Below are 25024 nucleotides of genomic sequence, written 5' to 3'. Positions count from 1 at the left end.
AAGCAGTCAAACCCATCAGCACGCAAAACACAACCTGACTTGTAGAATTGTGAAAAATCAACGCATGGAATTTGGTGACATTGATACTCCAAAATTGCCAGAGAGACACAAAGTGTATGGTAACATAGGGCCAAAATTTGCCCAGGGGTTGCTTTTTTTTTTGGAGCAACTTGATTTTTCTGGAGTATCTTAAAAATCCCCATCCTGCACATTTAATTTGCGCCAGTGTAAGTGAATTAGTTAGGATTTTTTTTAGTTTAGCTTCATTTTCTTCAAAAGGGGGCATTACCAGTCACCTATGCCTGTTTTGGCCATTTAAGCCAGTTTGGACAGCCAATAGTTGCTCCAAACTAACTTAGGCAAGTGTATGTGGCCACTTGTGGCTGCACAGAAAACCCTTGGAGAGTTAAGAAATCAGCGCAGGTAACCAGAGATGCGGTCCAAAAAGAAAGACTTGCACCTTCTTGCCTAAGGATGTCCCTGAGCGCTTTACAGCCAATGAAGTACTTTTTGAAGTGAAATCACTGTTGCAATGTATGAAATGTGGCAGCCAATTTGCACACAGCAAGGCCCCACAAACAGCAAGGTGATAATATTCTTCAAAATGGGAGTGGGTAAAAGGGCAGGTGTTGCATGTCCTTCACAGGAATGTGCCAAAGGAAAGAGAGAGTGTTGGGGATAATTGAGGAATGGACTAGGATGTCACGGAGGGAGAGGTCCCTTAGGAATGCTGAAAGGGCAAGGGAAGGGAAGATGTGTTTGGTGATGGGAGGTGGCGGAAATGGTGGAGGATGATTCGTTGAATGTGATGGCTGGTGGGGTGAAAGGTGAGGACAAAGGGAAATGCATTGTGGTTCTGGGAGTGAGGGGGAAGGGGTGAGATTAGAAGTGCAGTAAATAAAACCAACATGGTCAAGGCCCATATCAACCATGGAGAGGATATATGAGGTTGAAACCTCAGCTCAGGGTGGCGTGGTTGTGAACAGTCTGGTTCATTCTCAGATAGTGGCCAAGAAGAGGGATGGAGTCTGTGGCTGGGAACGGAGTTCGTGGCGAGGAAGTTTATTTTGAAAATACGTGCCTGATTCGTGCTCTAATATTTTTATTGAATAACTATAACAAAGTTTGTCATGCAGCTGACCACACTCTAGAAATATTACAGACTACTGCAAGACATTGACCTGTTGTGACACCATATTCTAGAATGCCAACACTCACTGAACCATGGAACATTGAGAGGTTAGACATACCGAGTGTAAGAGACAAGATGGGAACATACCCAACTTTCTTGGATATTTTCTCTTTCCTTGTTTTGGCCTCATTGACCTATGTGGAAGAACATGAGACAGAAGCAGCTGAGATGACTATGTTGGGGTAAAGCAGTCTATGAGCTCACACTGAGTGTCAAGAGAAAATGGAGGGTGCAAGTGATGACAGAGGAGGCGATTAAGACTGGAGAAAGATGGTTTGGATTTGTTCTTATCCATGATGAGCTTCAAATAATAAATAATAGTATTTGACCATGGAGAGGTGAGGTGGACCCCCTTGAGGGGATTGTGCCTAATCTGGCTGTTGACAGCAGGCTAAAATCCAGGCTGCATCTTTGAACAGGACGTGAATAATTTTGATGTTTAGAAACTGAATTAAGAGTTTGAAAATCTACAAACCAGAAGCACCTCAAATTTAGGTTTCACACTAATTTCCATGAGGTATGTTTAAACTGGTGGTGATATCCACAACCTGACTGACTGGTCACATTCCTCAGTTGCTACGGCCCTTCATTGCTTGTCCCTCCCTGTATTGTGAATGAATACATTTGGAAGGGAAATTACAATCGGAGCCTCCATACATATATGACTTTGCATTTATTTTGAGTGGTGCTGACTGTGACTTTTAGTTGGAGCAGTGTTACAAATCCACCTGTGTACATTCATCCAAATCCAGATCTCCCCATTGTCAACAGACTGATGGGGGACCTTTCTGTGTATAAATTGTCAGCTACAAAACAGAGACTGAACTTCAAAAGAACTTCATTAGTTGATGAGTGGATTCAAATATTGTTGATGCTGGAGCTGCAATAATCCAGTGTTTGCAAGTCAATTTAGGAACTTTGCTGAAAACAGCAATGGGTGAAATTAAAATGCCATCTTCAGTCGCAAAACCACGATAAAGGTCCCCTTGTCCTCACCTTTCACCCCAACAGCCATTACATTCAACAGATCATTCTCTGCAATTTCTGCCCCTCCCCTCACAAACACGTCTTCCCTTCCCCTCTTTCAGCAATTTTTTTTCAGATGGCAGTTGATGATCCTGTTGCACCCATTCTAGACCCATCTTTTGTTCCTTTACTTTTCCCATTATCATCTCCTATTGGTTTGTACTTTCACACCTTTTGTCATGTAATCACTCCGGCCTTCCACCCTATCAGACCTTCCCTTTTGTTCTTTCCTCCCCTCCCCCACCCCTTTCCCTGCCCCTACACTTGCTTAAAATCTGTTACATCTCTAACTTTTCCAGTTCTGGCGAAAGGTCATCGACCTGAAACCTTAACTCTTTCTCTCTCCATAGATGCTGCCCGACCTGTTGAGTATTTCCAGCATTTTCTGTTTTTATTTCAGATTTCCAGCACCCGAAGTATTTTGCTTTTGTTCCGTTTCTTCTTTTAAGTAACGGAGCACATTTTCAGATCAATGTTGTGTGACCTTGCATTAAACAAGAACTACTTCTGCTGAGAAATAGGTTGTAATCTTGATCAAACCTGATTTGCTTGGGCATGTAGCTGTTTTAATCTCTTCCCCTCCAGAATACTGACTTTGGTTCAATGGTGGCCGAAGATGGTCATAGCTATGTCTAATCTTAGCCTTTAACTGGTTTTAAAGTTGGGTGAACTGGAGAAAGATTTCAATTAGAAAAGGTGAAACAGACGGAGAAACTGGGATAATGGAATAGAGTCCTTACAGGAAGCGGGGTGGGAGGAACTGTAGTCCAGGTAGCTGTGAGAGTCAGTCAGATGGACTCAGTGGGTAGCACTCTCATCTGAGTCAGAAGGTTGTGGGTTCAATTCCCCACTCCAGCGATTTGAGCACAAAATCTAGGCTGACAGTACAGTGCAGTGATGAGGTGCTGCACTGTCGGTGCAGTATTTTGGATGAGATGTTCAACTGAGTCTTCTACCCTCTGAGCTGGACATAAAAGATCTCCCAGCATTATTTTGAAGAAGATTATTATCACCTTGCTGTTTGTGGAGCCTTGCTGTGTGCAAATTAGATGCCACATTTCCTACATTACAATGACTGCGCTTCAAAAAGTACTTCATTGGCTGTAAAGTGCTCAAGGACATCCTGAGGTTGAGAAAGGTGCTATATAAATGCAAGTCTTTCTTTTTGGACTGCAGTCTATTTCATTGCTTCTACAATTTAATAGTAACAAAAGATGAAGTCGACATCCCATGGTCCCTTCACATTCTAGCTGATGTGTGTACAGGTGCTCAAACTTGGAAGTGATGGAGTATCTGAGCATTTGTGTTTAACACATTAATCACAAGCACTTTCCATTATCTGACCCACTGGGCTCAATTTTCCCCAAAGCATTTTTTTGGCGTACTTGAAGAGTTACACCTGATTGAGGCTTAAGTACACTAAAAAAAATATTCTAAGTTTCCCTGTTGGATTTGTTCATTTTGGCGTGGCGCAACTGTGCGTGTGCGTGGCCGCAGGCCTGAGCATAACTGGAGTAACTGCCAGCTGGCCAAATTTCCCTCAATAGAAAATTGGCGTAGATGGCCGATTACACCCCCCTTTGCTGGAAAAAAACTGACCTAAAAAAAATCATAACTGAGTTACCGGTGCAGAGTTTGGGAAAACTGTGGTTTTTCAAACTTAGGCCAAAAAGAGCAGCCTGATCCAAAAAAAACCAGCACAAATAACTGGGGAAAATTGATCCCACTGATCTGTTTGGATGTTCCATCAAATCCACAGATACCTGCAAATGACCAGCCTACTGAACCATCCAGAAATATTAAAAATACATTGACTTGCAAACAACAATGGATTCAATGTACCTTTCAAGGTGGCCATTAACTATTCCAGGCAGAGCACGGTCGATGGGTGTTCTCTGTCTGTCTGCCTCCCTTCTGCGGCTATGTCCGTGCCCGGGTGTACCTGGAGAAGGAGCACGCGGTGTCTGCCAGTATGCTTGAGGCTTTCCGTGACCGGTAGGCACCTGAGGGACTTGAGTGCAGCGTGGATACAGGGAACTAAATTACAATTTGAAAAGTGCTTATATTAGTTTTGTCATGTTTGGCACTTATTGTTTATTCCCCCTTATAAAAGGGGGCACTTATGGTTTATGTTTTTCCCCAATTGATTAGCCTAAAGATGAGAGGATTCCTTTAAACCTGTGATTCTGAATATTTGACAATTGAGATCCTTAGAGTTGTCAGCCAATGATACTCATTCTTCAAAGATCTGACTGGCTCTGGGAGTCCATCTCCCCTCCTCCCTTTACTTGATTGGATATTGAGGTCTGTCACTCATCCTGCCACACCCTGGATTATCCCTCAGTATAAACAGAAGTTTGAGGTTGGTTAAATCTCAGCTTGTTGTTTCAACAATGTTTAGATTTTAAAACAAAAAAAACACCCAAGATGACTTCAAGTGTGTCAGAACTACCACCAGGACTGTGAGGATGCTGTAAACAAGCAGATCAACAAGGAGCTCTATACCTCCTATGTTTATCTCACTATGAGTTTTGCATTTTAGACCACTTCACAATGGAGACTATATAATGTGAATTTACTCAATTCTGTGCTGTATCCAGCCCACCTATTCTGAGTATCTTGAATCTTAATGACTCATTTTCCTGGGCTCTTGAGCTTGTTGAAGCTTATTTGGAATACATTGCACACTCAAAGCATGGAATTTAAAATGTGTATCCTCATTCTAAATCACTCCATGGAATTTCCCTACTTTGCCTTTGCAATGAGGGGATGTAATCTTAAAATTAGCATTGGGCCATTTAGGAGGGACGTTAGGAACCATTCTTTCCTGCAAGTGTGGTACAAATGTGGAACACTTACTTTCCCATTACAACTCTCCCCCCCAAAAAAAAAACTGATGTTGGGCCAAGGTTTTTCATTGGGTAAGGGTATCAAAAGATTGTCATGGAAACAATGTACATAAAAATTCAGAGAGACTTTGAATCCATATAACCAAGCTCAATATTTTTCTTTGTTTTACATACAATACCCATAATGATTTGCCTGCCATGCAATACACAACTATTCTTCTGATCTCTCCATAGTCCTTCTACTTTGACCGGGATGATGTTGCCCTGCGTCACTTTGCTTAGTTCTTCAAGGAGCCGTCACGTGAGGAACGTGAGCATGCTGAGAAACTGATGGATTTCCAGAATCGGCATGGAGGACACATCATCTTGTCAGACATCAAGGTTGGATTCATTAAAGGAATGGCCTTCTCTCTGGCTCCCCTTAGTGAATGTTCCTAACATGTGCTAAAGCAATTGGCTTCCAATTTATGTACACAGGCCATTCAGCCAAGCTCGTCTTTATACTCCAGCGAGTCTCCCCCGACCTTGCATCATCCCACCCTATCAGCATATCGTTCTATTCCTTTCTCCCTATGCACTTACCTAGCATCCCCTTAACTAGAGCTATTTGCCTCATCAGTATTGTTATATATGTGGACTTGTATTTACTCTGTACAGCAATCAGTATTTAATAAGGCTTCACACAGAGGGGAGAGGCACGCTGGAGACCTGCAATAAAAGACTAAGGTCACACTTTACTTTAAGCTCAGTGTTCAGTCTGACTCTTTCTCTGTACACTACAACTGGCGATGAGATACAGATAGCGAACCCAAAGATGCAGAGAACAGTGGGCATCCTGGAGAAATTTTCGGAGGGAGATGATTGGGAAACTTTTGTGGAGCGGCTCGACCAATACTTCATGGCCAATAAGCTAGATGGGGAATAGAGTGCTACCAAATGAAGGGCTAGCCTCATCATCTGTGGGATACCAATGTATGGCCTCATGAAGAATCTGCTCACTCCAGCAAAACCCACGGAGAAATCGTATGACTATTTGTGCACACTGGTCCAAGAGCACTTGAACCCAAAGGAAAGCGTTCTGATGGCGAGGTTCCGGTTCTGCACCTAGTCAAAGATCTGAAGGCCAGGAAGTGGCGAGTTATATCGCCAAGCTAAGATGTCTTGCAGGACATTGCGAATGTGAAGGACATTTGGAACACATGCTCAGACTTTTTCGTACTTGGCATTGGCCACAAGACCATTCTTCGCAAACTTTTGACTGTAGAGACCCCAACCTTGAGTAAGGCCATAGTGATAGCCCAGGCGTTCATTGCCACCAGTGACAATACTAAGCAAATCTCAGCACACAATTGCTGCTACAAGTACTGTGAACAAAGTGATGTTTTCGAATCATAATGTAAAGGGCAGGTCACACATTACTGCAGCTACACATCCGCAGATGTCTGAGTCCACCATCAAGGATGATGAATGCAAGGCCATTAACACCTTGTTGACGCTGCGGGAGTGATCATAGTTTCCATTCATGCCGATTTCAAAGGATACGTTTGCAAGGGCTGTGGAACAATGGGACACCTCAGAGTGTGCAGGCAAGCTGCTAAGCCTGTTAAACCTGCAAACCACCAGGTTGCAGGAGGCTCAACAAAAGAAAGCCTCAGATAGAGGAGGCATAGGTACATGGGGTGCACACATTCACCACTAATTTCCCCCGATAATGCTGAACTAATTGGACTCCCGGTGTCAATGGAGCTGGGCACAGGCACAAGCCAGTCCATCATGGGCAAAAAAGACTTTCGAAAGGTTGCGGTGCCTCAAGGCCAGTCTTAACTCCAATTCGCACGAAACTAAGAACCGACACAAGAACTGATTCCTCTAATCGGCAGTGCCACTTACTGCTTACCTGATGTCCTGATGAGTGACAACGGGCCATGTTTTACCAGTGCTGAGTTCAAAGAATTCATGATCCGTAACGGGAACAAACATTCACATCTGCATCGTTTAAACCTGTGTCCAATGGTCAGGCAGAAAGCAGTGCAAACCATCAAGCAAGGTTTGAAGAGGTTAACTGAAGGCTCACTGCAGACTCACCTATCCCGAGTCCTGCTTAACTATCGCACAAGATCCCATTCACTCACTAGGATCCCACCTGCTGAACTGCTCATGAACAGAGCACTTAAGACAAGGCTCTCGTTAGTTCACCTTGATCAACATGAACAGGTAGAGAGCAGGTGGCTTCAACAAAGTACATACCATGATAGCACAAATGTGTCACGCAAGATTGAAGTCAATAATCCTGTATTTGTATTAAATTTATGGAAAAGATCCCAAGTGGCTTCCTGGCACTGTCGTGGCCAAGGAGGGGAGCAGGGTGTTTCAGGTCAAACTTTCAAATGGACTCATTCACCGGAAGCACTTGGACCAAATCAAACTCAGATTCAAGGACTACCTGAGCAACCCACCTTGGACCCTACCTTTTGATCCAACATACCCACCAGTGGCAACCAACACCACAGTTGACCACAAAGCAGAACCCATCCTCCACAGCAGCCCTGCAGGGCCAAACACACCAGGCAACCCAGCGAGGGCCCAACACCACAGCTTTCACACCGAGACCACCAGGGCAAGGGTCCCAGATCGACTCGCATTTTAAATTGTTACCCTATTGACTTTGAAGGGGGTGGGGAGTGGAGGGAGTGTTACATATGTGGACTTGTATTTACTCTGTACAGCCACCAGAGTGCTCATTCCCTGGAGTCTCAAGGGATCCCATAATCCCTTGGGAGAACAGGTATTTAAGAAAGCTTCACAGGTTGGAGAGGCACTATGGAGACCTGCAATAAAAGACTAAGGTCACATTTTACTTTGAGCTCACTGTTCAGTCTGACTCTTTCTCTATACACTTCAAGTATGATTCGAGTGATTGTGATAGTATAATGCAATTTTATATTCTAACACATCAGTTCATTGTGAAATAGACTTTTGTTTGCACCCCTAATTTCATTAAATAAACATGAGAAAGTATTCAATCCAGTGTAAGTGAACAGCAAGAATTTTCTTTCTTTCCAGAAACCAGAGCAGGATGAATAGAGTATGGTCTGGAAGTGATGCAGAGAGCTCTGCAGATGGAGCAGAATGTGAACCAGAGTCTGCTGGATCTGCACAAACTCTCCACTGGGAGCACCAACCCTCATGTAAGTTCTTAATGATTTTAACGTGGCCTTTTGGGCAAGTTTGGGATTGTGGAACCTTGCTGTCCTTGGACCTAATTAAACGATTTCCATGCCTAATAGCTTTGTATTGGTGTCTCACTGCATTTTTTGTTTGGTGGGCAGTGGAAAGGGATGGGGGAAAGTTGGCCTACTGTGGACAGTAAGTGCTAAATGTATCCCAGTCGTCCCAGGATCTGAGCACATATTGTGCAGGAAGTTTAATCTAATGATGCAGTAATTCCATCAATCTCAATTGCACTACTTGACTATCCTCCTCCAGTTCAAGAGGATTAAAATCCAAACTCAGAAGGGGAAGCTGACATTCCTGGTTATCTGCTGCTGGACATAACTAGTTTCCCTCTTTCAGTTGTGTGACTTCCTGGAGACCCACTACTTGGATGAACAAGTGAAGATGATCAAGAAGCTTGGAGATTGTCATGTATCTTACATTATTATATATAAAACTGTATCCTAACATGCTATACATGACTAATAAGATATGACCTGTAATCACCAGCATACCTTACCACCAGGGGTGCACTTGCAAGAGACAGGTATAGAAGCACAGGTCTCAGGCAAGTGCAGCATTCCAGAGCTGTGAAATAAAGGTGCAGGAGTGACCTTGACTTCACTACATGCCTCGTGTGAATCTGTACTGAGGGGACAGGATTTTACAGAGATCACATCACCAACCTGGAGACACTGGGAGCCCCTGAGAATGGCCTGGGAGAGTACCTGTTTGACAAGCACACCCCTGGGGGAAGAGTGACTCAACTGACTGATGGATCAAGCTTATTGTGTTTAGTACTTGTGTTTATTTAATTGGGACCCCTGTCCTATAGGGAATGATGGCTTGTGACGTTGTACAAAGAACTGAGACCTGGGCTCTTGCTGTGAAATGTAACATAACTGTAAATAAACTTTTCAACTTTGGATTGGGGTTTCTCTCATAATACCAAGTTATGGTAATTTCAAACAAAAATTAGTGAATTGTGCAGTAGTGTTATTGGATGTAATGTTATATTGAGTGGGATATATTCAGACTTGTTTGTAAGATCTAAAAATGTTCAAGGGTGCATTCAGACAATTTACAGTATACTACATTGTAATTAATAGAAGTAAATCGTTGTTTCCTGTGGAATAAGTGTTTGGGGTCTCACATTGGGGGGGGCAGGGTAAAAGGGCAGCTATTGCTTCTCCTGCACTTGCACGGGAATGTGCCGCAGGTAAGAAATGATTACATAGAAACATAGAAAATAGGTGCAGGCCATTCAATGAGTTCATGGCTGAACAAGAAACTTCAGTACCCCCTTCCTGCTTTCTCGCCATAACCCTTGATCCCCCGAGTAGTAAGGACTTCATCTAACTCCCTTTTGAATATATTTAGTGAATTGGCATCAACTACTTTCTGTGGTAGAGAATTCCACAGTTTACCACTCTCTGGGTGAAGAAGTTTCTCCTCATCTCGATCCTAAATGGCTTACCCCTTATCCTTAGACTGTGACGCGAGGGGGGGGGGGGGGGGGGGGGGAGGGCCCGAGCGGGCGAGGGAGGGGGGGGGAGGGCCCGAGCGGGCGAGGGAGGGGGGGGGGGGAGGGGGGGGGGGGAGGGCCCGAGCGGGCGAGGGAGGGGGGGGGGGGGGAGGGCCCGAGCGGGCGAGGGAGGGGGGGGGGAGGGCCCGAGCGGGCGAGGGAGGGGGGGGGGGGGCCCGAGCGGGCGAGGGAGGGGGGGGGGGGGGCCCGAGCGGGCGAGGGAGGGGGGGGAGGGCCCGAGCGGGCGAGGGAGGGGGGGGGAGGGCCCGAGCGGGCGAGGGGGGGGGGGGGGGAGGGCCCGAGCGGGCGAGGGGGGGGGGGGGAGGGCCCGAGCGGGCGAGGGGGGGGGGGGGGGGGGAGGGCCCGAGCGGGCGAGGGGGGGGGGAGGGCCCGAGCGGGCGAGGGGGGGGAGGGCCGTTCCTCTGGAGTGTCTTAATAAAGACTGAGGTCACTGTTACTTTAACCTCCCTGTGTGCGGTCTCATCTGAGATATGAACACAATAACTATGGTGAGATCTGAAGAGTATTTGGGTATTGTATGCCAAGCCCATCATGGGTGTTGTAATGGAAACAAGCACATCTACTTAACTAAGCTGGTAGAGACAGTGGATAATTTTACCACGAGCAATCTGTAAACTTAGATTTCCAAAATAACTAGAGGAATTTTTTTCTTTAATGTATGCATGCATGGCATGAAAGGATGGAGGAAGCCCAACATTCAAGTAATTTGGATAAAGACTAGGGAAAAATTTGCAGGGCTATGGGAACATGCAGGGAGCAGACAAGTTGTATCGCTCCACCCAACTGGTCAGCAAGGCACGGTGGGCTGAATGGCCTCCTGTGCTGCATCATTCCATGATCACCAATTCAGCTTTGATTGAACATGCTCAAAACTGGAACCTTCATCTTGGCACCCAATATTCATTGCAGCTCTGCAAATTAGTTAAGGAATTTTAACAATTTATACCCAGGTCACCAGAATCAGTATTTGTTTATTGACCCAGCTCTATTTTGTACAGGCAAGTTAAGGGACACTGTTGGAATTCTGAGCAAACCCCTTAAAATAGATGTTGTCACAAATCACAATTCATAGTACTAAAGGAGAATTTGGCTTAGTTTTACTGGCTACATTCATGCCAAACAAAGCTACCACAAGCAGCATTAATTTGACACCATCTACACTACACAAGGCATTTCAGAGGAGAGCTAGATACCAAGAAATAGAACTTCAGAAACCCTCAGAATTTGAGGTCACAGGAGAGGAAGGCAGAGGATAAAAAAGTCCCACTGAGTAGGGACACAATTGCTGAAGGCTTTACCACCAATAAAGCAACAGATGGAGAAAAAGACAAGTGTACAAACTGGCACTTAAAATTAAGAGGTTAAGAACATTAGGAAAGTGAATAGGCCACTCAGCCCCTCAAGCCTGCTCCAACTTTCAATTTGTTTATAGCAGATCTGTAGCTTACCATCTTTTGATATTTTTACCCAATAAAAACCTTAACCCATAGTGATTTAGAATGAGGATACAAATTCTGAATTCAACGCATTGTGCAAAATGCATTGCAAATAAACTTCAACCAGCTCACAAGTGCCCAGGAAAATGAGTCACTAAGATTCAAGATATTCAGAACATGCTTCAGCTACTGCAAGAAATAATTTGTTAAGGAATGTATCTGACAAAAAATTGTATCGTAGTTTCCAAAATGAATTCATCATGCATAGATTGAGGGGGGGGGGGGGTGGTGGTGTGGTGAATAGGTGGGCTGGATGCAGCACAGAATTTAGTAAATTCACATTACATAGGCACCAATGTAAAGTGGTGAAAAACATAAAACTCACCATAGAGAGAGAAACATAGGCAGAATAGAGCACCATGTTGATCTGCTTGTTGACAGCATCCTCACAGTCCTGGTGGTAGTTCTGACGCACTTGAGAAGCTATCATCATGGCTTTTTTTTGATGGAGCACCAACCTAAAGCTCACCCAACCTCAAACTCCTGTATTTATACTGAGGATTAATCCAGGGTGTGGCAGCCTACAGGATGAGTGACAGTCCTCAATACCCAATCTGAAGTTGCAGCCTCTCAGAGCACCAATCAAGTAAAGGGAGGAGGGGAGATGGACTCCCAGAGCCAGTCAGATCTTTGCCATCATTGGCTGACAACTCAATAGGGATCCCAATTGTCCTAAATTTCCTCAAACACAGTTCAAATATCCAGAATTACAGGTTTCATTGAATCATCTATTCTTTAGGCTGTTGAATTCATAGAATCATAGAGTGGTTACAGCACGGAAGAAGGCCATTCAGCCCATCAAGCCCGTGCCGACCCGCAGCTAGGCCCATTCCCCTAATTGGGACCATAAGTGCCTTCTTCATAAGGGGGAATAAACAATAAGTTCCAAATTATGACAAAACTAACATAAAAAATGTTCAAATTAGAATTTAGTTCCCTGCATCCACACTATACTCCAGTCCCTCTGGTGCCCACGGCAACGGAAAGCCTCAAGAATACCAGCAGACACTGAGTGCTCCCTCTCCAGGGACACCCGGGCACGGACATAGCCACGGAAGAGAGGCAGGCAGCCGGAGAGAACGTGCTCTGCTTGGACCAGTTAATGGCCACCTTGAAAGATTCGTTGAATCCTCTGTTGATTGCGAGTCAGTGTCTTTTTAATAGTTCTGGATGGTTCTGTGGGTTGGTCATTTGAAGGTATCTGTGGATTTGATGCAACATCCAAACAGATCGGTGAGTCTGCAAAGCATTCAAAAGTGGGTCAGATAAATGGAAAGTCCTTGTGATCAATGTATCAACCAAAAGTGCACAGATACTCCATCACTTCCAAGTTTAGTGAGCATCTTGCACACATCAGCTAGTATGTGGAGGGCCCATGGGATGTTCAGTTCTTGATTTTTATCATGAAATTACAGAAACAATGAAATAAACTGCAGTCCAAAAAAAAAGACATGAATTTATATCGCATCTTTCACAACCGCAGGATATTCCTGAGCGCTTTACAGCCAATGAAGTACTTTTTGAAGCACAGTCACTGTTATGAGGTGGGAAACATGGCAGGCAATTTGCATATAGCAAGGTCCCACAAGCAGCATGATGGTTATAACTGCATAATCTGTTTTCAGTAATATTGGTTGAGGTGTAAATATTGGCCAGGATACCAGGCATAACTCCCTTGCTCGTCTTCAAAAAAATGTCATGGGATCTTTTATGTCCAGGTCAGAGGGCAGACGGGGCCATGGTTGAACATCTCATCTGAAAGAGGACACCTCCAACAATGCAGCACTCCCTCATTACTGCACTGTAGTGTCAGCCGAGATTCTGTGCTCACGTCTCTGGAGTGGGGGCTTGAACGCACAACCTTCTGACTAAGAGATGAGAATGCTACGCACTGAGTGCATCTGACTGATCCCCAAAACTAAAAGCTCTCAGTTAGCCACTCCACCAATATCTGTCTCAATCATCTGTAAAAGCTCCGGTTATAATTTGGATTTTTATAAACTGAAGTAAGAATTTGGAAATCTACAAACCAGAAGCCCCTCAAATTTAGATTTCACACTAATTTTCAATTCGTGGTGATATCTGTGGTATATTGTTTACAAGATCACAACGCACAGACTTTACAAGATGGCTCTTTTTTTATTTGAAACAGCAATTGCTGCATTACCAGAGTAGTCCACTAGATGGAGCTTAATATTACACATCTCCCTCCTTAATGAAAATTATAACAAACAATCATCATACATAACTTGCATGGTTATATATAACAAAAGATATGAACTTATTTTGCCATATTTACTAATCAAACTTTACCACTTGTTTTCTGTTTCGAAGAGGCTACCTTCGCTCTCGAACTTTCCAAACACGGTGTCGAACACAGATTCATTCTAGGCTGATCTGATCCTGAGGAGATTTTTCCTCCAAGGAATGCCCTTGATCTACATTTGAACTCTCTACAACTTCAGGCTGTTTGTCTGCCTGTCTCGGACTCGGATTTAAATTCTGACTTTTCTTGGACTCGTTTCTGGTACATTTGATGTAGGATATGCTACTGGTACTGTACTTGTAGTAGACTAACTGATGAGTCAGAAATAATCGAATCATTCCAACTTCTTCCCTATCTGTAAGTAACATATGATCAATATGAACAAACTTAACCTGTCCATAATCAAACATCTTGACCAAATATGTGCGAGGATCACATAGCTTTACCATTCTTCCCGGTAACCACTATAACCATTTATGATGATGGTTCTTCACTTTAACATTCTGATTTAATTTCACCCTTCTCTCTTTCACTCTACCTCTATCATGATTCTCTTTTTGTCTTAATTGTTTCTCTTCTACGGACTGTGCCAAGTTTGGCTTTAATAACGAGGACCTAGTTCATAGCTGTCGTTTGAGAAACAACTCTGCTGGTGTTCTACAAGTAGCTGTACTAGGAGTATTATGATACGTAATTAGAAAATTAGCCAATTTGTGGTCCAATGACAAATGTTGTTTCTTTGGATTTGGATCCAACTTTTGTTTGATAAGGGCATGTTTTCAATTTGTACAGTGCCCTCTGCTGCACCATTTGAAGCAGGGTGGTATGGTGGAACTTTGGTATGTTTCACAAAACTTTTGCTCGTGAACTGTGCAAATTCTTTTGAATAAAATTGTGACCAATTTCTTCTGGGAGGCCAAATGAGGAAAATAATCTTCGCAAATTATCTCGTGTTTTACTTTGAATGGCTATCAATCACAATGAACAATTACTGTCCTTCTAGCTCAGCAAAATCAATATGCCACAACCTGGGAGGCCATTTCCATGGCTGTAATGGTACTGATGATGGTTTCTTGCTTACCGATTGACATATTGTACACTGACTAATGATGTACTCTATATCTTTATCTAGACCTGGCCACCATAAGTAATTGTATGCAAAAATCTTGGTCAAGAATATTCCCAAGTGCTGGGGGTATGACGATCTCCTAATAATTTTGAACCTGAATTTATTTGGTATAACCAAATTGCACCCCACATGATACACTCTTTATCCACTGATAATTCATTCCGACAAACAAAGTATGGATGAATGTCTTTCTCTGATACATGGTTTGGCCAGCTATTTGCAATGTAACCATACACCATTGACACAACTGGATTATGTTTGGTTGCTCTACCAATCTCTTCAGCTGTGATTGCCAGTTCATCAATATATGAAAAATACAACACTTCTTCCCTATTGGGTGCAACTTGTGATGGTGATGGCAAACTGGACATAGCATCAGCATTACTGTGATCAGCTGATCATCTGTACTCAATGTCATATGTTTATGCTGATAGAATCAAAGCCTATCTCTGCATTCAGGCTACAGCTAAGGTTGTAATGGAGGATTTTGGATGGAGGATTGCTGTCAGGGGCTTATGGTCCATAATGATGCTAAACTTAAGACCATACAGGTATTTGTGGAACTTCTTCACCCCAAAAATTAATGCCAAAACTTCCCATTCAAGTTGCACATTATTACGCTCACTGGCACTGAGACTACGTGAAGCAAAATCATTTGGTTTCTCCTCCCCACTATGTAGTACATAAGAGATCACTGTCCCAACTCCATACAGAGAGGCGTCACACGCTAACTTGATCTCTTTAGATACGTTATAGTGAACAAACAGGGAGCTCCCTATCAACTGGTTTTTACACTCCTTGAATGCTGTATCGCATTCTTCTGACCACTTCCACTGGACCTGTTTTTTCAACAGTTCATTCAGTGGATGTAACATCGTAGCCCAATTTGTGAGGAACTTCCCATAATAGTTCAAAAGACGCAAAAATGATCGAAGTTCAGTGACATTCTTGGGAGGGGAGCATTTCTAATTGCATCCACCTTTGCCTTGGTTGGATGTAACCCATCTTTGTTTGTTCTGTGCCGTAAGTACTCCACTGAGCTTTGAAATAACTTACTTGCGAGCAGTCACTCATACTCTGTGCTTCTCTAACCCAGTTGAGCACTTCATTCAATACGTTAGTATGGATTTGCCTGTTAGTTGCTGGAATTAATATGTCATCTAAATAACATACTACCCCTTCAATACCTTGCAAAATTTTGTTCATCACCCCTTGGAAATGGCAGGGGTGGAAGACAATCCAAATAGTAGCCTATTAAATTGATACAGGCCTAGATGAGTACTTAGAGTCAAACATGACTTGGCCTCCTCATCTAGCTCCAGTTGTAAGTAGGCATTTGTGAGATCTAACTTTGAGAAGATCTGACCACCTGTCACTGTTGTGAACAAATCTTCTACATTTGCAATATATTGAGGGAGTGCAGCGAAGGTTCACCAGAGTGATTCCCGGGATAGCAGGACTGACATATGAAGAAAGACTGGATCAACTGGGCTTATATTCACTGGAATTTAAAAGAATGAGAGGGGATCTTATAGAAACATATAAAATTCTGACAGCATTGGACAGGTTAGATGCAGGAAGAATGTTCCTGATGTTGGAGAAGTCCAGAATCAGGGGGTTACAGTCTAAGGATAAGTGGTAAGCCATTTAGGACCGAGATAAGGAGAAACTTCTTCACTCAGAAAATTGTGAAACTGTGGAATTCTCTACCACAGAAAGTTGTTGAGGCCAGTTCATTAGATATATTCAAAAGGGAGTTAGATGTGGCCCTTACGGCTAAAGGGATCAAGGGGTATGGAGAGAAAGCAGGAATGGGGTACTGAAGTTGCATGATCAGCCATGATCATATTGAATGGTGGTGCAGGCTCGAAGGGCCGAATGACCTACTCCTGCACCTACTTTCTATGTTTCTATGTTTCTATGTTTCTGCAAACAGGGGTCTCAGGGTGATCTCAAAGGCAACTAGGGGACCAGGAGAGAAACATACTTTGACTGACCGGAGTAAGGTCAAATAGGGTAGCCAAAGAGAGAAGCCTTGGTAACAGGAACCACAGGTCACTGCGAGGTGGTCTCAGGGGAGACCAAGGTAGCCAGGGAGAATTTCTCAGCCAGAGGAACTGGAAATGGACTCACCGCAGCAAAACGTGGTAGAGCCCGCGGCTAAGAGCAGTCGTAGAAAGTCCATGGAGGCTAAGGTAGCTGCATATATATGCATCAAATTGGACATTTCAGAGCCATGGGAATAGGAAATGCTGCACTGGGAATCCACAGGAAAAAGCGGCAGAGTGGACAGTCAGTAGCCACCACAAAGGGTCAAAAGAGAAGACGGTTTGGCTCATGTAGGCACATCTGTTAAGAGAAAAGGTAGAAAAGCTGGAGGAGGAGAATAAAAGGTTAAAAGATGAGGTAGCTAGTTCTGAGAAAGAAAGGCAGGACCAGGGTAGGAATGAAGAAAGGACACGGAATTACTTAGAGTATTTACAATGCCAGGTGACCAAGTGCAAAAAGCAGCAGTCCAAGAGTGTTATAACTGTGGGAAGTTGGGACACTGGAGCAGGGATTGTAGGCTCCCGAAAGGAGGGAAGCCAGGTTACAAGGGTGCTGAGGAAAAACGCAGCCACAGGAAGGCAGCCGACCATCCAGTACAGATACACCTCAAGAGACTGGAGATCTCTCACCAATGATGTCTCCGCAAGATCCTGAAAATCCCCTGGGAGGACAGGCGCACCAACATCAGTGTCCTCGTCCAGGCTAACATCCCCAGCATCGAAGCACTGACCACGCTTGATCAGCTTCGCTGGGCAGGCCACATAGTTTGCATGCCAGACACGAGACTCCCTAAGCAATTGCTCTATGCGGAGCTCCTTCACTGCAAACAAGCCAAAGGTGGGCAGCGGAAACGTTACAAGAACACCCTGAAAGCCTCCCTGTTGAAGTGAAACATCACCACTGACACCTGGGAGTCCCTGGCCGAAGACTGCCCTAGGTGGAGAAAGTGCATCCGGGAGGGCGTTGAGCTCTTCGAATCTCAACGCTGAGAGCGTGAAGAGGTCAGGCGCAGCCAGCGGAAGGAGCGTGTGGTAAATCAGTCCCACCCAACTCTTCCTCCAACCGAATGTCTGTCCCATCTGTGACAGGGTCTGTTTGGTCCCGTATTGGACTGTTCAGCCACCAAATAACTTACTTTAGGAGTGGAAGCAAGTCTTCCTTGATTCCGAGGGACTGCCTATGATGATGAAGATGATGACAGATGTTAGTGGCCGCATTACAGCAGGTTAGGGGCATGGGTGGAGAAAAGCTGGACTAAAAACCTCTGATGTTTCAGTGTGAATGGTTAAGTTAAAAGCATGTGGATGGTTTTTAGCTTGTCTTTAAGTGTGTGTGTCTGTATAGTTTTTTTTTCAACTGGCACTGGTTAGTTTGAAATTGGTTTGAACTATTTGGAGTTATTGAGGTTAATTAACCTGTTAAACACCAGACTTTTATGACGGTCATAATGGAATTCTGGTTGGTTTAAATTGTGTGAAAAACCTCTCGTTCCGGACATGAGGCAATCACATATATTTGGTATTTTAAAAATAAAAAATTTCTGACCGATTTAAGGATGTGTGACCAGTGGAGAAAAGGGTGTGTACTGCTATTATGCATGAAAGAGAGAACCATTGTACTGTGTAAGCTATTGGTATGTGTGGTACCTTGCATTAGTATGCGTGTTTATCGAAGTTTTAAAATGCAAAAAAGGTAACACTCTGTACAAAACTTCAGAAAGCAACACCTTGTCAAGAATCGAATAAATATTCTGAGCATTTATAACATTTTTAAGAAAATTTTAAGTTTGGAATTTGAGTGATGGTTTCCCAAAGTAACAGAAAGGGGATCAGAATTGATGAATGAACCCATTGGGCTGACAGGAGAAGCCACAATGGATGTTCTTTTTCTTTTCTTTCAATCAGGCAATTACCGAGAGAGGTCCTTTAATATGGAAATGACCTCAAGGTGTTACTGAACTTGAACATTTATGGGGCAGTGCTGTGTGAACTCCAGTAAGGTTAAATCACAAAGGCTGGACATAGGGGTTCGTGAAATTAAAATTGATTTAGCTAAATTGAGTTAAGGATACAAAGGAAAAAGGAATCAGTGATCGTAAAAAGATGTTCTGTAAAGAGGTGAATAACTGAAGAAGGACCTGTGAGAAGGAGGCCCCACAGAGCAAAATAATTTTCTTTCTTTTTTTGTCTTAATAGGAGCGAATTGAGCCAGGAATATGAAATGAGGTGGACATTGTGGATAAGCTTGTGAATGGCCATTATCATTAAAGGATTGGGATATCGGGGAGATATCCCAACAACCCGTACCAGTATACCGGGTAGAAAACATTGGGGTAATTCGGAATGGGATACATGTGAAACATCATAAAACCCCGCAGTATTTGGCAAAATTGGGAGACTCAATAACCAGTGCTAATCTGGAGGGATGCCAGAGAAGGGGTACACTTGTGATATTGTGCCCCGATCATCTGAATCCTTTCAACCGGCCGGTATGTGGGTTCAAGTACGAGGACGGGCAGCCTATAAGCCGTATCATGGAAGTGACGACTCACAACCAAGTTCTGCCACAGGTTGCGTATAAGGGAAACAGTACATACTGTGTCACCACCAGGGAAAGTCGGTATAGAATACACCAGGACACTTGGTGCCCAATGAGGGATTCTACTTTTTGTTTCAAACCCCAGGTAGAAACACAAGTAGCACAAGAAAGGATAATTCCTATTTCAGACCACAAACACATAAGTATCACAACGGTACTTTACTGAACCTCCAGGAATACATATCACGTTTTGGAAAAGATATTCCGCTGTTACCCGAACATCTGACTGAACTATTAAAGAAAATCGAGCTGTCTCACAAACATTACACGTTACTCCAGGAGAATGATAAAGTAAGGGGAAAAATCGAGGAAAGGATGGCCCTCCATGATGGGATCTGGGACTCAATATTGAAATCCCCCCTGGGTTCGAATCGTATCACACTCATTAGTAGTTGTACAATTGGTAATAGTGTTGTATCTACTTGTCTTATATATTAAAGAAAAGGATGAGGAAAGGGAATCGGGAAGGTTTATTAAAGTAAACCCAGTCTGAAGTGTTTGTAAAAAACTGTATAAACCAAAATCAGAATAAGACCAAACATGGTTTTGTTGTAAGAAATACTGTTGTATTGTAAAAACATTGGGTTTTGTGTGTAAAAAGAAATGTAATGGGGAGATTTGACAAAGGCTGCAATCATCCAAAACGTGTGTGGAAAAAGAGGACGCCACCCAGAATAATGTCTGAGTTTATTTTAAGAGACATTAAAAGTAGGGATATTGTAAGGTTACTAATCTTCAGAAAAATACAGACCATGAACTAAAAATTGATTGATACAAACTTTGAAATTAAACTGGACAATTAAGGACATCCTGTAGTCAGGAACCAAAACTGACTTCATGCATAACAACAATGGAGTTGTTACGTGAGGCCCTGAACTTGATTGACCAGGATGGGGAAAACAGCCACTGGAGACATCGAGTCTGTAACAACAAACAATCCCCACAAATTTTGGGCTAACAGCTTTCAGCATAAGGAAATATCTTTTGCATTGTCAATTCCACATGCAAATTAGGAACCATTGAACTTCATCACCAACCAGTTAAATGGATCAATAATCCAATTTCGTCACAGCAGGAAACTTATTCAAAACCTGGATAGAAATATACGAAGCAACAGCTAAACAGAAGCAGGAGGAAGAACACAAAAAGAAACAGCACGTAGGCACGGAAGGAAAGGAACAGAAGCTGCAGTTAACGGCCAGAATAAGAACCACAAAACTACAATAGCTACAGCCAGGGCTGGTGATTGTATGTCTTAGGTCAATTTCTCTCGGGCAGTCTAGTCCTGTCGTTTTTAGTCGGTTTTTGTTGCGTATTAAAAAAAACACTGGGTTAAGCCTAAAATGTTGTGCACGTGCTGTCCTTTCCCACTATAAGTTCTGAGGCCTAAGAATCAGAGCAGAGTGAACAAAACAAACACCCTACAGGTGTGAATGGCAGAATAATGATCAGCTGCCATTAGAGACAAGGAGAAAAAAAGAAACAGGCTCGGTGGGGTGTGGGGGGTGGGGTTGGGGGGGGGGGGAAGAGCGGGAAAAAGGGAGCCAAAGATTGGCAGTGGTTATAATTTGAAATTGTTGAACTCGATATAGAGTACAGAAGGCTGTAAAGTGCCTAAACGAAAGACGAGGTGCTGTTGCTCAAGTTTGCATTGAGCTTCATTGGAACAGTGTAGGAGACCGAGGATGGAGAGATCAGAGTGGGAGTGGAGTGGAGAATTAAAGTGACAGGCGACCGGAAGCTCGGGTCACACTTGCGGACTGAACGGAGGTGCTCCACAAAGTGGTCACCCAATCTTATCTTACCATCTGGCTTAGGTACAATAACAATGGGTGTAGCCTAATTACATCGATCTATCTTAGAGATAATGTTCTCAGTTTCTAGTCTTTTGAGTTCTTGCTCAACTTTCTCCTTGAGTGCGCGGACTTGCAGTAAACTGGTCTAGCGTCCTTCTGTACCCTAACACTCGTCTTGGAGCCTTGGCTCGGACTGTCTGTTTCACAGAACACCTTCGGATACTTCTTGAAGACATCGTTCCAATCCAGCTTCATTGGTCCCAATCAGTTACTACCTAATAAGGCAGGCTTGTCTCCTGCTACTACGAAGAGAGGCAAGCTCTGAAATTGATCCTTGTATTTCCTACTATAGGAATGTTATCTCCTGAGTAGCCTCACAGCTCTACCTTGTATTTCTCCAATGGAAAATTATGCAATTTGTAGAGATATAGCGATTCTGGTACTATGCTCATGGATGTGCCAGTGTCAATTTCCATGGGTATTCTTGTTTCCTGCAACATCTACTTGGATGGCGATACTTTTTGAATCGCTGTTACATACCGTCATGCTCCTGATGATTTGTATCTCCTCGTCCTGTTGCATTTCTTCCATCTTATTCAGTCTCTGGGGATTTCTACTTATAGTCTTGAAAGTTGGTTTACTCTTCAGTGAGCATGCCTTCGCAAGATGCACAGTTTTCCTGAAGAAGAAACACTCTGTCTTCATATATGGACAATTTTGAGTAATCCCAGGCACTGATAGCATGACTTCAATGTATTGTTGCTTTGGCCAGTGGCTGAGGCCTTGGGGCCCAACTGCCTTTTTCTGTTAACCTGCAGACGATTCACCTCGGTTATCTGATGACTGGAAATGGCTCAAAATACTTGGGAATATTGGTCGGCCATATTCATTGACATTGCTGTTTGACAATCTAAATCAAAAGTCAAGTTAAGAGTTGTCAACACCTTTTTTATGTTTGCTTCATTTTTCACCCCACAAACAAAGCAGTCATGCAATGTTTAGTCCTGAAAGTTTCCGAAATGACAGCAAATGGACAGATTTTATAATGCTACAATGTACTCACATACTTTCGTCAGTTAACTGATCTCGTATTCTGAAATGACAACTTTCAGCAATTTCTAGGGGATCAAGACTTTAGTGCTGTTTAGAATCTCCATAAGTGAAGTGTCATTTTGCTTGACAGGAACAAACACATTTTTCAGGGATTCATACACCTCGGGGCCTGCTTCTTTCAGGAAAATTGCCCGTTTTCTTTCCAAAACCACCCAGTTACGGGTTTCAAAATCGGGGACTTCGATTATACTATTCACCGTGAAAAAGATTTCTAGCCGCTCCACACACGCTCCGAATGTCCCTCAGTCACGTTGAAACTCATCCAAGTGCCCAGTTATTCCCAGAGGCGCAGCCATCTGGAATCCTCAGTTCAGCCAAGTGTGCTTGAAATTTTCTTTGGATTTTTAGCTGTTATTCAAAAAAATAAGCCCTCAAAGTCTTGTTGGCTGAATCATTCACCAGCAAAAATTTCAGCTAATGTATCCAGAAATCCTATCCTACATCGCCAAAGTTGTATATTCATTATGACATCACAACACACAGACTTTACAAGATGGCTCTTAACACAGGAACTTGTCAATATCCACAACCTGATTCTCCACTGATTGATTGTGGGCACAATCCTCAGTTGTTGCAGCCCTTCGTTGCTTGTCCCTCCCTGAGCCTCCATACATATAGGATTTTGCATTTATTTTGAGTGGTGCTGGCTGTCTCCTTAAGTTGAAGCAGTGTTACAAATCCACCTGTATACATTCAGCCAAATCCAGATCGCCCCATTGTAAACAGACTGATGGGGAACCTTTCTGTGTGTAAATTGGCTGCTACAAAACAGAGACTGAACTTCAAAAGAACTTCATCAGCTATGAAGTGCTTTGGGCTATCCTGGAGGAAACGGACATATAAATGCAAGATTTGATCAACCTTGGCTCAGTTGCTAACACTCTTGTCTCTGAGTCAGAAGGTATCAGCACAGGGAATCAAAGGATATGGAGATAGGGTGGGAAAGTACAGTTGACGATCAACCATGATATTATTGAATGGTGGACCAGGCTCAAGGTGCCATTGGGCATGCTCCTGCACCAAATTATGTTCTTATGTTATTAGCATGGAGTGGGGGGGAACATTGACCTGACATATTTTGTGATGCGTAAGCAAATGGTTAACCATTAGCGCAGTTCTGAGCTCAGAGTGAGGAATGCCTGCAGCTGAACCACATCCCTGTTCAGCATGTTAAATTTGTATAGAACCTGGGCTAGACAACACTTGGAGTCCTATGCAAAGTTCTGGTCTCCATAGAATCATAGAGGAGTACGGCACAGAAGGAGGCCATTTGACCCATCGAGTCTGTGCCGGCTCATTCGAAGAGCAATCCAGATAGTCCTACTCCCCGGTTCTTTCCCCATAATCCCCAAATACCCCATAAGGGTATTTATACAATTCCCTTTTGAATGCTACTGTTGAATCTGTTTCCACCACCCTATCAGGCAGTGTATTCTAAATCCTAATCACTCGTTCAGTTAAAAAGTTTTTCTTATTGTCACCTCTGATTCTTTTGTTAATCACCTTAATACCCGCTGGTTATTGACCTTTCAGCCATTGGAAACTGTTTCTCCTGATTTACCCTCAATGGTTTTGAACACCTCTATCAAGTTGATCAAATCTCCTCTTAGCCGTCTCTGCTCTAAGCAGAATATTACAAAAAGGAGTAGAGTTATTGAAGAAGGTGCAAAAATGATTTACAAGGATGATACCAGAACCGAGAGGTTATACCCATTAGGTATGATTGGACAGGACGGAACTCTTTTCTTGAGAAAAGAGAATGCTGAGGGGTGACGCAGGGCAACATCATTCTGGCCTTTAAAATTATAAAGGTGATTCGATAAGGTAGACGTTGAGAAATTATTTGCACTTGTGGGGGAGTCTAAAATTAAGGGCCATAAATATAAGATAGTCACAAATAAATCTAAGAGAGAATTCAAGAGAAATTTCTTTACTCAGAGAGCAGTTAGAACGTGGAACTCACTATCAAAAGGAGTGGTTGAGGCAAAAAGCATAGATGCATTTAAGGGAAAGTGAGATAAACACAAGAGGGAGAATGGATTGGAAAGACATGCTGATAGGGTTTCGTGAAGTGGGGTTGGAGGAGGCTTATGTGGAATGCAAACTCTGGCATGGGGTGAATGGCCTTTTTCTGTGCTGTAAATTCTATGTAATTCTTAAAACACGGGCACCTGTGAAGTTTTTTACATCGAGTGAGCAAAAGAATTTGGTTTGTCTGAAACATGAAGCCGTCAAACCAATCAGCACGCAAACCCAACCTGAGTGTAGGATTGTGACTCATCAATGTATGAAATGTGGTGACATCGATACTCCAAAAGTGCCATTGAGAGGTATAAAGAGTACGGTAACAAAGTAGTTATATTTCTGGACTAGTAATACAGAGGCCTGGACTAATAATTCAGAGACGTGAGTAAAAGTCCCACCACAGCAGCTGGGGAATTAAATTCATTTAATTAAACAAAAATCTGGATTAAATAGCTATTTTCAGTAATGTTGACCGGGGAACAATCGGATTGTTGTCAAAACCCACCTGCTTCACTAATGTCCTTTAGGGAAGGAAATCTGCCGTCCTTACCTCATCTGGCCGATATGCGACTCCAAACCCACAGCAATGTGGTCGACTCTAATTTGCCCTCTGAAAAGGCCTAGCAAGCCACTCAGTTGTAACAGACCACTACGAGAAGCATTAATAAGAATAAAACAGGACAGTCCACCTGGTATCGACCTCGGCACCGGCTTCTGACATGACAA

At 43.3% G+C, this 25024-nt stretch overlaps 1 pseudogene; it reads left to right on the top strand.

Moving 5' to 3' along the window:
* The first annotated feature begins 781 nt into the window (after positions 1-781).
* On the top strand, positions 782-9095 carry LOC139262618 (ferritin heavy chain, oocyte isoform-like; annotated as a pseudogene).
* Positions 9096-25024: the final 15929 nt, after the last annotated feature.

The sequence above is a fragment of the Pristiophorus japonicus genome, chromosome 4, assembly GCF_044704955.1.
Source record: "Pristiophorus japonicus isolate sPriJap1 chromosome 4, sPriJap1.hap1, whole genome shotgun sequence".
NCBI lineage: Eukaryota > Metazoa > Chordata > Chondrichthyes > Pristiophoridae > Pristiophorus > Pristiophorus japonicus.
This window is presented reverse-complemented; position numbering and strand designations above follow the sequence as displayed.